Source organism: Rhineura floridana, chromosome 10 (assembly GCF_030035675.1).
Source record: "Rhineura floridana isolate rRhiFlo1 chromosome 10, rRhiFlo1.hap2, whole genome shotgun sequence".
Lineage (NCBI taxonomy): Eukaryota > Metazoa > Chordata > Lepidosauria > Squamata > Rhineuridae > Rhineura > Rhineura floridana.
Genome location: NC_084489.1, coordinates 50,685,161 through 50,697,986, shown reverse-complemented (window position 1 = coordinate 50,697,986; position 12,826 = coordinate 50,685,161). Strand labels below are relative to the sequence as shown.

The 12,826-nt window shown below is 39.8% G+C and overlaps 1 protein-coding gene and 1 long non-coding RNA gene across 2 annotated transcripts in view; one reads left to right on the top strand and one right to left on the bottom strand.

Moving 5' to 3' along the window:
• The window catches only part of GLCCI1 (glucocorticoid induced 1), a 99,144-nt gene that overhangs the window by 9,124 nt on the left and 77,194 nt on the right, over positions 1 to 12,826 (top strand). The window lies entirely within an intron of this gene.
• On the bottom strand, positions 7,749 to 11,440 carry LOC133364885 (uncharacterized). Its single transcript, XR_009758044.1, has 3 exons — positions 11,366 to 11,440; positions 9,589 to 9,710; positions 7,749 to 9,183 (listed from the first exon to the last, which is right to left on the bottom strand). It is a non-coding gene; the product is annotated as an uncharacterized LOC133364885 (long non-coding RNA).

Here is a 12,826-nt window from a genome sequence, read left to right as displayed (position 1 = left end):
CTTACTAACTGTTGGTTGGTTGCATTTGTCTGGAGTTTTTCTCTGTTTGCATTCAGTCTGTCTCCCAGCTTGTTTCATTGCCCTGTATTCTGGTGTATACCAAGGAGCCAAATTGGCCCTACAAAGTGGGAGAGGATGCTCAGGGGCTATCATGTCAGTGGTTCGGGCCATTCACATATTCCACAAATCAGCCAGGGCTTCGACAGGAGCCCTAGTCATATCAGCCAGAAAATCCCCCAGAGCCGTCTGGAAGCCAATTGGATCCATCAGCCTCCCAAAGTGGATGATCCTAATAGGTCCTCTACATTTGAAGAGGGGGGAAGTTCCTGAAAGCCTAAATCTCAGCAGGAAGTGATCCAACCATGACAAGAGACTAATGTTAGTATCCCCCACTTTCAGATTATCTTCCTGTTCAGTTCATTTGGCTGACGACATATTGGGACAACAATGACGTTGGGATATTAGGAGGTGCATTTGTTTTTAACTTAATATTTCTTTGGACATTCCAATTCGCTATTTTTATGTGATTATATATGTGTGGCTAAAAAGATATCTAAAATGTGATTGCAAAAATCCATCCGTCTCAGCCAACGTGGGCAATAGTCAGGGATAATGGGAGTTGTAATTCAGCAACATCTGGAGGGCCACAGGTTAGCTACAGGACGTTCTATCCATTTGTTCTTTCATTTTCAATCAATTTCACTCATGTCCTTCACACAGAAGATATTAGTTGTTTGTTTATTTCCCAAAAAAGTTCAATATCCCAAAGGTATCATGGCCCAGCTCCATTGCTTCAGTGCAATGCATTTCCTTCTCTCTCTCGGTTTGTTTTGAAAGGAAGGAGGATAAAAAGGGTGTGAATCAGAAAGATGAGAAAGGAAGAGGTGGGAACAGGAGAGAGATAAGACATGCAAGTTTGGGTCAAAGGCTCTCCTAATGTAAAGTGTCTCTGCCCATTGATTGCCTGTTCCTGCTGCAGTTCCCCATGCCATACTTCATGCTGTTCAGTAGGGCTCCTTAACCCTCTGGAGAGGCTTGTGGGGGATGTGGGAGATGTGGGAAAGGGATGTGGGGAAACATCCATTGCTTATGTAACTTTGGGAATCGACCCAAAGCCTACTTGAAAGACTGCTGATTTAGATTACAGGTTTAGTCCTTGGTCTAGGGCAGACAGACTGGGTTGTTTTTTGGTGCCTTTCAGCCCAGTAATTGTCCCTGCTGGGCTAAAATTACCAGTAAAATTTTATTTTTTTTGGTTTTGTTTTATTTAACAAGATTTATATACTGCTTGATTGTCAGAAACCTCCAAGTGGCTTACAAAAAACATTAAAATCTTCAGTACAATAGTGAAAAACAAATAATTAAAAATATTGTTAAAACAGCAAAAGATTAAAAAGTTTTAAACACATCAGCATCGATGTGTCTGGATAGGCTTGCCTAAACAAAAAAGTTTTATGCAGGTGTCAAAAAAAATACAGCGAAGAGGCCTGCCTGATATCAATAGGCAGGGAGTTCCAAAGAGCAGATGCTGCCATGACAAAGAGCAATTTCTTACAAAAAGCCAAAGAATAAAACCAGGGGATGGAATGTTCTGTGTGATCAGTTCCTTGTGCTTTGGCTGACAGAACAGGCTTGCCTACCCTGGCCAGATCTCTAGCAGCAACAAGAAAGGCCCCATCCAAACAGGTGACTGCTCTCACAATGCCCTTGGCAACGTGTGTTATCTGTGGTTCAATAAAACATTTGTGGCCGGCATTCAAAGACATAATAAAAGAATGGGAGTATCTTAGGTGTAAAATGCCCAGTGGGCTTCTCTGTATATTTAAATGGTTGCTAACAAACGCAGAGGATTTTAATCAGCCAAAGATAGGTGCATTAAGGCTTAAGAAGCCAACCCTAAACATGGAAGTGATAGCACTGTCATTTATTTTAATCAAGGGAAGGGCGGGGGGAGACCTGTTTTATTATTGGTACTACCCTGTGAGATAAGTTAGGCTAAGTTAGGGATGAGGAACCTGTGTGCTTCCCCAGCTGTTGTTGGGCTTCAGCTTCCATCAGCCCCCAGCCAATATGGCCTGTGGTCAGAGATGATGGAATTGTAGCCCAGTCTCTGGGCTAAATGGTAGGGATAACAAATTTTGTGGCAGAGTGAGAATTTGAGGCAAGGCCTCTATGGTACTAGTCCAGCATGTAACCACTATACCACACTGGCTCTCAAGTAAATGGGCAGCCTTTAAAGGAAAGTCAGTTTATTTATTTATTTATTTATTTATTAAATTTATATCCCACCTTATGGCCAAAAGGCCCTCAAGGCGGCTTACAAAAACATGAATATAACACATCATAAAGCATAAATACAATAATGCAATTCTCAAAATTAAATAACAAATAACATTATTAAAAGAAAAGAAAAAACATTTAAATGTGTCACAATAAAGAACCAAACACTTTATAAAAAGGCCTAGATAAAAATCTTCAATTTCCCAGCAAATAAGTAGCATTTTTATTTTTAACATATAAATATACACAGTATATAAGTAGCCAAACAATAATAATAAACAACAAACTAATGAGAACATCTCAATAAATATACAATTAAACAATCCCCACACACTTCACAACAGTGTTTAACAAAAATATGCTATAGTCCAAATAACAGCAAAAATGAATCTCCAAAATTAAATCTTTACCCCCAAAACAACTAAAAAACAACTAACCCCAGTAGTCTATAGACATCCCGAGCAGCAGGTTCACACACACATACACACACATGGTCTCTGGCCCCTTCAGCAGTTGCTGCTTTTGTAGCTGGAGAGAGACAGGGCCCCACCCTTCCAGGCCAGGTGGAAATCAGCCAGAAATGCAGGGAGTAGGTCTTGCAGAAACACACAGGTAGATGGTGACAATGCAGAACCAATAGGTAGGATGTAAGTACTCTGGAGTCCTTTTTGAGGGAAAACGCCATGACAGAGTCAATCCAAGCCTGCAGATGCTATTTTTCAGTCTCGGCTTTTGACCTGCGATATTGGGATAATAATACTGGTCTACCTCACAGGGTTGTTGAAACGATGATAGAATGAGGTACATGAAGCTCTTTGAACACTTGAAATTCACTTGATAAGTGCCTGGCTTGAAAGAATACTTAATGGTTACATGCAAGGGGAAAATGTGGTAGTTGGTGTTTCTCACAGCACTGTGCCACCTTCTGAACTTTGATTTATGATAAAGGTTCATAAATTGTCATCTGTGGAAAGGTAGTGAAACAGCTGAAAATATCTGCACTTGGCCCTGTGTTTGCTTATTTTATATATATATATATATTTTCCTGACTAAGATCAATTTTGCAGAACTTGGCTCACAAAAATCAGGCACATCCATTGCAGAAGAAAGGCAATGCTTAGATTATTAAAATATGGGCTAGTTTCTGTGGAATAATAATAATGGTAAAAAGTCTGTGTGGTCCACCAAGACCCCCAGCAATATTGAAGTGGTCCAGGAAAAAGACAAAGTTGAGTTCTGCTGGTTCATGTCATTTTTATCCTGCTCTTTCTCCAAGGACTTCAGGGAGCCATACTTGATTCCCCCCCCCAAAAAAATCATCTCATTTATGATGTAGGTTAGCCAGGATGACTAGCTGAAGGTCACCTAGTGGATTTGAACTCTAGTACTGAAGCTGGAAAGCATATGTGAGTGTTAGAGACAAAATGTTTCTGCACTTTCCTTTGTCCTTTGCTGCTTAGATACTACAAGTGCTATTTATACAGCAATTTTGAGTGTGTCACACCTTTGTTAATGAAAATGTGCTTGTTTGTTCTATGTGGAGTAGATCAGAGCTTAGGTTCCAGCCTTCTCCAGAGAGTTTTCTGACGTCTGATTTAAAGGAATGTGTAAATTGCCTCACGTGGTTAAGTCAGTAGGTAATCTATATTACTGTACCTAGTTAATGCCTAATTCCAAACAGTAAAGGCGAAATGAAGGGTTTCGGGGAAAATACTATAAAAGGAAATAGAACTTTAGAACCTTCTAGGCTTTAGTGTCCCAGCTGATGCACCCTTCTTGAGTGCTTTTGGCCGGCTGGAATGTGTCCTTGAACTGTGATAACGTTTCTGCTTATCTCAAAGGAGGATGGAGAGATAGGTAGAAACCACTGCCAATTTTGTTTGGGTGGAAATAACCCAACCCAGTTTTATACATCTTGCCCTGTCCACCACTGCAGCCCCCAGAAGGTTCCTCATGAGGGAATGCAGCCCTACAGCTGAAAAAGGTTCTTCACCCCTGCTTCAATATAACATGTAGGTGTAGCAATTACAATTTCTGGATCCAAATATTGGTTCATTTCTAATATTTCAAAAACACGTAAAGAAATTTTAGTTCCTAAACGCTATTCTTGCTCAATGTGCTTAATATCCATATTTGCTATTGCTTCGATGTCTGAGAAAAAAATGCATTGGATTCAGAAGACTGGATGACTGCTGTTTTCATTGTAGGACTGTGGATTCTCTATATATGTGGAACTATTCCCTTTGATTAAATACTTTAAATTAACATTTCCAGTCAAAAACAATTTCTTACTTTAATTGCCATTCCCTGTAGAATTTCTGACTTTTTAAGTGTGCAATATTGATTTTATATTATTACGACAAAGAACACTGAGCTCATCAAACTACATCAAACAGGAAGATGCTAGTAGTTATATAATGGTCAAGGATATTTTTCAAGCAAGAGACATAATTCATTTCAGGGCCAGTTTCAGCTACTCAAATACCGTGGCAAAGGCCAATTAACTTGATGCAAATAAGGGTATTGCTGCAACCTGGATCACAAATAACAAGTATTATCCAAGAATTGAGGGTATTTCACAAAGTAGCCCTTAGATAAAGGGGTTTAAATTTCAGCATCTGAATGATAGAAACTCTCTTGCATCTGCTGTTCCATTCTTTTAAGATAAGGTGTAGTGGGTCAAAAGATGGAAAGAATCCAAGGACTGTAGGCAAATAAATGGGGTTGGGACATAATAGAGGTGTATAAAATAATGCATGGTGTGGAGAAAGGGGATAGAGAAGTTTTTCTCTCTCATAGTATTAGAACCAGGGAGCTGAATGTTGGAAAATTCAGACTAGGCGAAAGGAAGAAAGTCTTCACATTGCACTTGTTAAACTAATTCGCTACCACAACTTGGATGCTTTAAAAGGGGGTTAGACAAATTCATGGAGGATAGGACTATGAGCAACTATTAGTCATGATGGCTATATTACTTCCAGTAAGAGGCGGTTTGCCTCTGAATACCTGTTCCAGGAGATCATGAGCAGGCCAGTGCTATTGTGCTCATGCCCTGCTTGGTCCTTTCCCATAGGCATCTAGTTGTGGCCACTAGGAGGACAGAATGCTAGAGTAGGTGGACCTTTGGCATGGTTCTTGTTATGTTGTGTCTGGTGCATGTTTTCCCCTCATGTCCTCTGTGCACCTACACTATTGTGCTTGGGCCAGACAAAACATTTCGGAAAAGCTTAATATTCTGTAGGACAGGGATAGCCAATGTGGTTTCTTCCAGATGTTGTGGACTACAATTCCCTCATCCCTGACTTTTGACCATGTTGTCTGGGGCTGATGGGACCCCCAAAACACCTGAAGGGCACAATGTTGGCTATCTCTGCTCTAGGACTTGTGGCCCCTTCCCTACTTGCCAGCATCAGTGAGCTTGCGATGGCAAAGTAAATGAGAAGGACCATCAGTCATAACTCCTCAGTTCTTTGAAGATGACGCTTCTAAAATGTATTAAAATGTGCTACTGTTCAATAACAAATGACACTTTATTATACTGGACTATATATGATTAAATTGCAACCAACAATAAAAAAATAGACACACACTAAAGAACTTGCAAACATGCATTGTTTTAAAACTCCCACTGGCAGAGGTGCACTACACATAAGTGTGATTGCACTGGATGTTCAAAAAATAGTTGTAGGCTAAGTGCTACCCTGCTTTAATTATGGGCATTGGCACACAAGAATGTATTAAACAAATTTAGGGAAGATATGTTTGGCAATTGCTAACAGCCATTAGCTAAATTTCATGTTGGCAGTCCCTAAGTACTTGCTGATCCATTCTAATGTATGACGCTGCTGAATCAGACTCTTTAAGTTCTGATCCCCAAATCCACTAGGACTTAGTCAAAATGATTTAGCAATGAATAGATATGCTTCAGTGTTTTCCACGATTAAAGAAGTGACATGGATATATTGATAGTAACCTAACTGAGATGAGACAGAGGAAGGGATTCTGAAATAAGATTTTAGGCTACAGCGATTATGCCTTTCCGTGAGTTGAAAGAGGTGCTAAGATTCTTTAACCTGGTTCACTACCTCAGAACAAGTCTCAGTTTTTATAATATTCCTTCACCAAATTTAGATGCTAGAGCCTCATTTTGAGGCCTCGCTAGAGACTGAAGCAAACTCTAAGGGGATGGAATATATTAATTTTATGAAGAGACGGACAAACATACTTGTTAGCATCGGTTGACTCGTTTCCCCCGAGTCTAGAACAGCAAATACTACTGAGAAGTGGCAATCTAATCTTGTTACTCCTGTTCTATTTTAGGAGGCTCTCTGATGTATCCTGGGCACTTTGCAGTTTACTAGGCTCTTTATATAATTCTATTTGATTAGCTCATCAGAAGCAGTCCAAAAATGGATCCTGAAACAGTTCACTTACTCCCTCAGTGGCTGGTCTTTTATTCCTCGTGTGTGTGTGTGTGTTTCTAATAGCCTAATAATTTAAATGAATACTATTTGGGCTTATTGTGAATTGGGTTGTTTGTTTATATGTATATATGGGAGGCACTATCCCCAGAACCCTCTGTAATAGTCAGAACACTCTGAAGAGTAACAGTATTTTAGTTTGCATGCCCATATATTATCCGTTCCCCTAGGACTGCAGACAGGAAGGTGCATACACAACTCAACCAGGGGGTTGCAGTTTGTGACAATGAGACCTGTGCCTGTATTACCAACCTTACAATAATAACCAGCAATGGTGGCAGGGGGTGTATGTGTGTGGTCATATACAAAGCCAGAAGAGTCGGCCTCTTAGGTCAAATAGTGAAGCTCCCCCAAACCTCTCCCCTTCAAAAAAATATATGCTGGAACCACCTTGACGAATGTCTTCAAGTTCACACTTGCTTGCATTTACTTGGGAGTAAGCAGTGTATGAGCCAGAAATATATTCCTGCATAATTATACATAACTGTCATTTGCAGCAATCATGTATCAATATATCTGCATGTACTTCCTCTACAGAAATGCAAGTGAACATGAGCCTGAGGATGTCAGTATGTTGCAGGGGTAGCTAATGTGGTGCCCTCTTGATGATGTTGAACTACAAGTCCCCCCACAACAGCTGAGGCTGTTGGGAGCTTGAGTCCAGCAGCATCTGGAGGGCAGCACCATCTTGGTTTGTTGGACAATCAATGCCACCATCATGTTTGTGAAGCAATTAATGGGAAGGAAGGGTGGGTAGGTGAAATTTGTACACATTTCGGTTTATAATATTTCCAAAAAGAAAAGTGGGGGAGCAGTTTGGGGGGCATAATATACTAGATTATTTTCTCATGTTTCTTAGGAGTTGTTTACTAATTGCTACATGGAATGCATGTAGTTGCTTCTCTTGTTAAAAGCCACACACTGTTACACAAGTCACACACTTTCTTTAAGAAATAAAAAGTCTCTTTTTAATTCAAGAGCACGCTTTCTGCACAGCCTTTAAAATAAAATAAAGCGTTGAGTGCCACAGGGTATTTCTATATGCACAGGTGTATAGAGTGGTTATGAAAAGGAAGTGGGTGGTTTGATGACAAGTGCATTACAACAGCCTGTTCTGTATTTTTCATTCCCTTATGTAGCTTTTTTGCTGTTTAAATGGTGTTGAATTTCAGTTTTATGTCATTTTGACTCTCTCCTATGATATTTGGAAATGTTACCAAGTAACAGGAGCTGTTATGCACAACAATGACGCTCTTGACATCCGTGGAGTTAACAACAAAAAGCGATATGGTGTAGGTAGGCTGGAGAAGGTCAACCTTACAGTGTTTCTCATGGAGAAAGCTACTCTCATCCAAATGGGAGGTAGTGGGATTATTTCTTGAGGTATTAGATACCAGCATGGATCTTTTGTCAGGCTAAGATCCATATGGGGAAAGGCTAGAACATTTGGAGATAGGGGGACGGGGAAGGTGACTATGGGGAGACATGATAGAGGGTTATAACATTTAAAAAGGCATGGAGAAAAGGTGATGGTCAGCAAAATAATTGCATGAGCGGAATGACTTCTGCTTTCACAATGGGTCTTCCCTGCCTCCTCTCCCCTTGCATCCCCAGATATGCTCTAGAAGGTTGGGAGAATCCCCAGAACAGATTTAGGGGGAGGAGAGGGGGAGAACATTCCATTGCACAAGGAGAAATCATTGCGTTGATGGAACATTTGTGTTAGCACTATGTTGAATACAACCCAAAGTCTATTTTTTTTCTCCTCTGATAATTCCATAAATTGGGATCATCCAATGAAACTGATTGACAAGAGCTATAGGACAGGCAAAAGGACATAGTGTATAATTAATTTATGGATTTCACTTTCACAAGATGTGGTGGCCATTAGCGTAGATGGCTTTAAAAGGGTAGTAGATCAGTATTCTTCATCCTTGGGACTCCAGATTATGTTGGGCTAGAATTCCCATCATGTCTGACCACTGGCTATGCTGGCTCAGAACAATGGAAGTCATACTCCAAGAATATCTGGGGACTCTGCGAACCATGGATTCATGGAAGAAAGCAATTCTATCAGTGGTTACTAGTCACAATGGTTATAAGCAATCTCTAGGTTCAGAGGCAGCATGCTGGGGAGCATATGTGAGGACTATTGCTTCCTGTCTTCTTTGTGGGCTTTCCAGAGGCATTTGGTTGGCCATTATGAGGAACAAGATGTTGGTTTAGATGGACTGTTGGCCTTGTTGAGCAGGACCCCTCTTATGTGTTCATGCATGTATAAGGCACAGAGGTGGGGGCTGTCTTAATGTCTGATGAACTGGTTCTCTTTGAGGTTCATCCTCAGATTCCACTTTTATGACCTAGACAATTCTTAGTCTCCAGTTGGACTTGGCAAGGTAAACTGTTGCTACTACTGGCATTCCTAAAAGAAAGCTCAAAAACGATAAGTGTTTTAGGTGAAAGATTACCAGAACATGGATAACATCCCCCATGCATCATTGATCAAAATAGGTAATGCCTTTACAGTGCAATCCAAACCCAATATCCGCCAGAATAAAAGAGTTTGGATTTGGTGGAACTTGGGCTTTCCCAGCTGAACCAGGGCTCAGCAAGAGCCATACTGGCATGTCCTTCACCCTTGGCTCTGCCTGGCATACATCCAAAAAAATGGGGGACATTCCAGGGGGAGTAGGGGGAGCAAGATGAGACTATTCCAAACCCTGTTCAGTTCAGTCATGTGACCTCAGGCCCACACTCATTTGCTGACTCAGCCTGAAGTACCCCTCCCAGAGGCTCCTGAACGGAGTTTGGAATAGGGGTAACTTACGGTGGCTTTCCATAGTTAGGATTACTCTGTTACTCCATTTTCGAGGATCACAGTCTGACCATGAAGAAGGGGTCACGTACATTAGCCAAGGGCTGTAGTCTTTCCCAATTTTCAGAAAATGTCTGGAAGAAAAAGTGGAAAATAGGTAGCAGACGTAACCATTTTTGGTCCGAGGGACATGTTGCCTCATTATAATTCTCTCCCTGCCACCCCAACATCCACATGCTATTAACAAATAGACAAAATGGCTAGACTGCTATATAGCAACCTAACTAGCTTGTCTTGTTAATAGGATATAAAGTAGAAATGTATAGGACAACTGAAGAACCCACCAAATTTTAATAGCAATGAAAACCAGAGAAATTAAAATGCAGGCGTTGTGAAAAATAATTGGAATAAAGTGACTTTCCAGGAGTGTGGCCTGTAGAACTTCTATTGATAGGTATTTGTCATAGTGACTTTCTATTTCTCACAATGTAAAAGAAGTAGTGTAGAAACAGAGCTGATGCAACAATGGTGGACAAGATGTAGCAGGGATCTTGTCATGAAAAACAGAGTAAAACTTGCACGTTGTTAGCAAAACCTTTGAACTCTGGGATAGCTCTCACATTTATTGTTGAAACTAACCCTTTGAAATTGTCTTCTTGTCTTCATCTAAACACACCGATAAGTGAAGACAAAAGAAAGGCCCAGTCCACAGCTTTTTGATAGCTGCCTCCGTATTAATCAGCTCCCACACAAATACTGGGGGACACTTAAGTAAGCATCATACCACTGTTCATTATAGCTCAGAAGATTTCCAAATGATTAATCACTCTACCATCATCTTGAAAGATGGGGAAAGCTGAAAAGCTTTGTTCTGCTCTGTATTTGAACAAGTAATCATATTTGCAATTAGAACTAAATAATTAATCTTACTACTGACATCCTGATCATCTTGCAAGCAGAAAATCTCACCATTAAGAACATGCTTACAGTCATTGTACGTATTTGTCTCTCCTTCCTTTTCTGTGCACAAGAAAACAACACTTTGTCCATTTCTCATTTTGGAAGTTCCTTGCTTTCCCACAGCTTGCTTTATGACTTTGTCATATCTCTCTTATGATTTACCTTTGGCAGCTTCTGAATTTCTAAAACCAGACAGAATGCTTGTGTTTCATTTTGAGCATTCTGTGTTTCTAATATTTAAGCTTTTAAAAGCTACATAAAGTTTACGTGGTGGTTTTTATGGGGACAGTGTGCAACTAATGTTAAAGGTACTGACAGTTCAATCATATGTTTACTTCAAATTAAATCCCACTCTGTTCAATGGGGTTTTCTCCCAAGTGAGGATTGTAGCCCGTGTCACAAACCGGAACCCAGATTAGCCTATTGAGCCACACTTCATCACTTTCTGCAAAATGTTAGAAACAGAGGAAGATGCAACATGGATCATTCGTACATATATTGTCCATTAGGGACATCTCAATTTGCCAGTCACATATATACTGGCACCCATTTAGTGAGATCCTGCTTGGATCACAGCATAGTCAGCGAGTGTGTCTTTGCTATTGTGTGAGTCTTACGGCCTGTTTCATGAGAGCTTTTTCTTGCTTCCTCATTTTCATTCCTTCTTCAGTGTGTCATGGTCTTCGCTAGTTATTTCTGAATAATTTATTATTTTGTTTAAAATACTTATACCCCACCTTTTCTTCTAAGAGGCAACTCACTGCAAACAGCTTAATGCATAGTAAAACCAGAAACCACGAAGTTATAGGAACATAGGAAGCCGACATACTGAAACAGATCATTAGTCCATCTAGTTCATCTTCTAGCCTGGCAGTGGCTCCCCAGGATTTCAGACAGGGTTCTCTCCCACCCCTGCCTGAAGATGCCAGGGATTGAATTTAGAACCTTCTGCATGTAAGAGATAGAAACAGTTGAAAATAGCAGCAATAAAATATCAACAACAGCAGCAGAAGTGAAGCAAAGAAGCCAGGTGGTAAAGTCAGGTCTTTAAAAGACAAATGCCTATCTACAAACAAAAGTTTTAGCACTCTAATTGATAGCCAGTAAGTTCTTTGGAATCATCAGCCTTACGAAAACATTGTACAATAAGTAATTATTCCCATTTTACAGATGTATATATATCTGAAAGAAAGTTCTGTAGGCAAGGACACTCAATTAGAAGAGATACGAACACTGACTGGTCTTCAAGGCCTAGTATTTTATGAAACAATATTCATTTTCATATTTTTGCCTTAGGGTTTGTTACCGGAGCTGATTCATATCCAAAGCTTTTTATTCACTAAGGGGACATAACCTTTGCAAACACAACTCATGTTATGCAACTAGAAATCAGATATGTCAGCCACTCTTTCTATCTTTGCCCATTGCACTGGGTTGTCAGGTACTGAACAAGAACACAAGTCACTGAAGGAGAAGCATTCAGGAAAATAAGCACATAACATATCATATAAACAATTTACCTTAAGGGTAGGATTAATTATATAACAGAGATCTGTTACATTCTGTTGATGCAATTATGAACTATTATGGCTAATTAGTGATTATACTAAATCTGTAAAGAGGAATGTATGAAATACACAGTCAACAGTCATTATAACTTCCGCTTGTATACCACCTGTCATTTTGAATGTTTAGCAATTTTGAATATTCCTAAAGTGGTTTGCAAACTATACAGTTAAAGTCTTGGATTTTTGGCTCTGTACTAAGGTGGAATGATCAGAAATGGGGATCATATGGGATCTTCTTACCCCAACATGAAATAAAAATACTAATTATATATTAATTGAAATGAACTTTCTCTTTTCCTCGCCTCACACCTGCCTGCAATTGCTACAAAGACAGTTTCCTGCCTGTATTTAACGTCTCTGTTTTTTTAACTAGGGACCCCAGCTAAGCTCTGACTTTTAAGATTGGAACGTATGCTATCACATTGTTATCACTATCAAAGGCTGCAGTGCTTTTAGGTGTGCTTAAACCTATTGATGCCAATGGGCTTAAGTGCACTGAACTCTGCATAGGATGAGACTTCAAGTAATACATGTTCTCTCATTTTTCTGATGTTTTCCCTAGATCATTAATTTCTAATAACATTTTATATATTTTTGACAATAACCTTTTTACTTGCAGATTCAAATCAATTCCAGTATCGGTTATTTCTCTTACAGGTAAACTATAATCCAGCTTCTGAGCAAAACAAAATCCTAAATGGAGGTATGGAAACAAGGTTGTG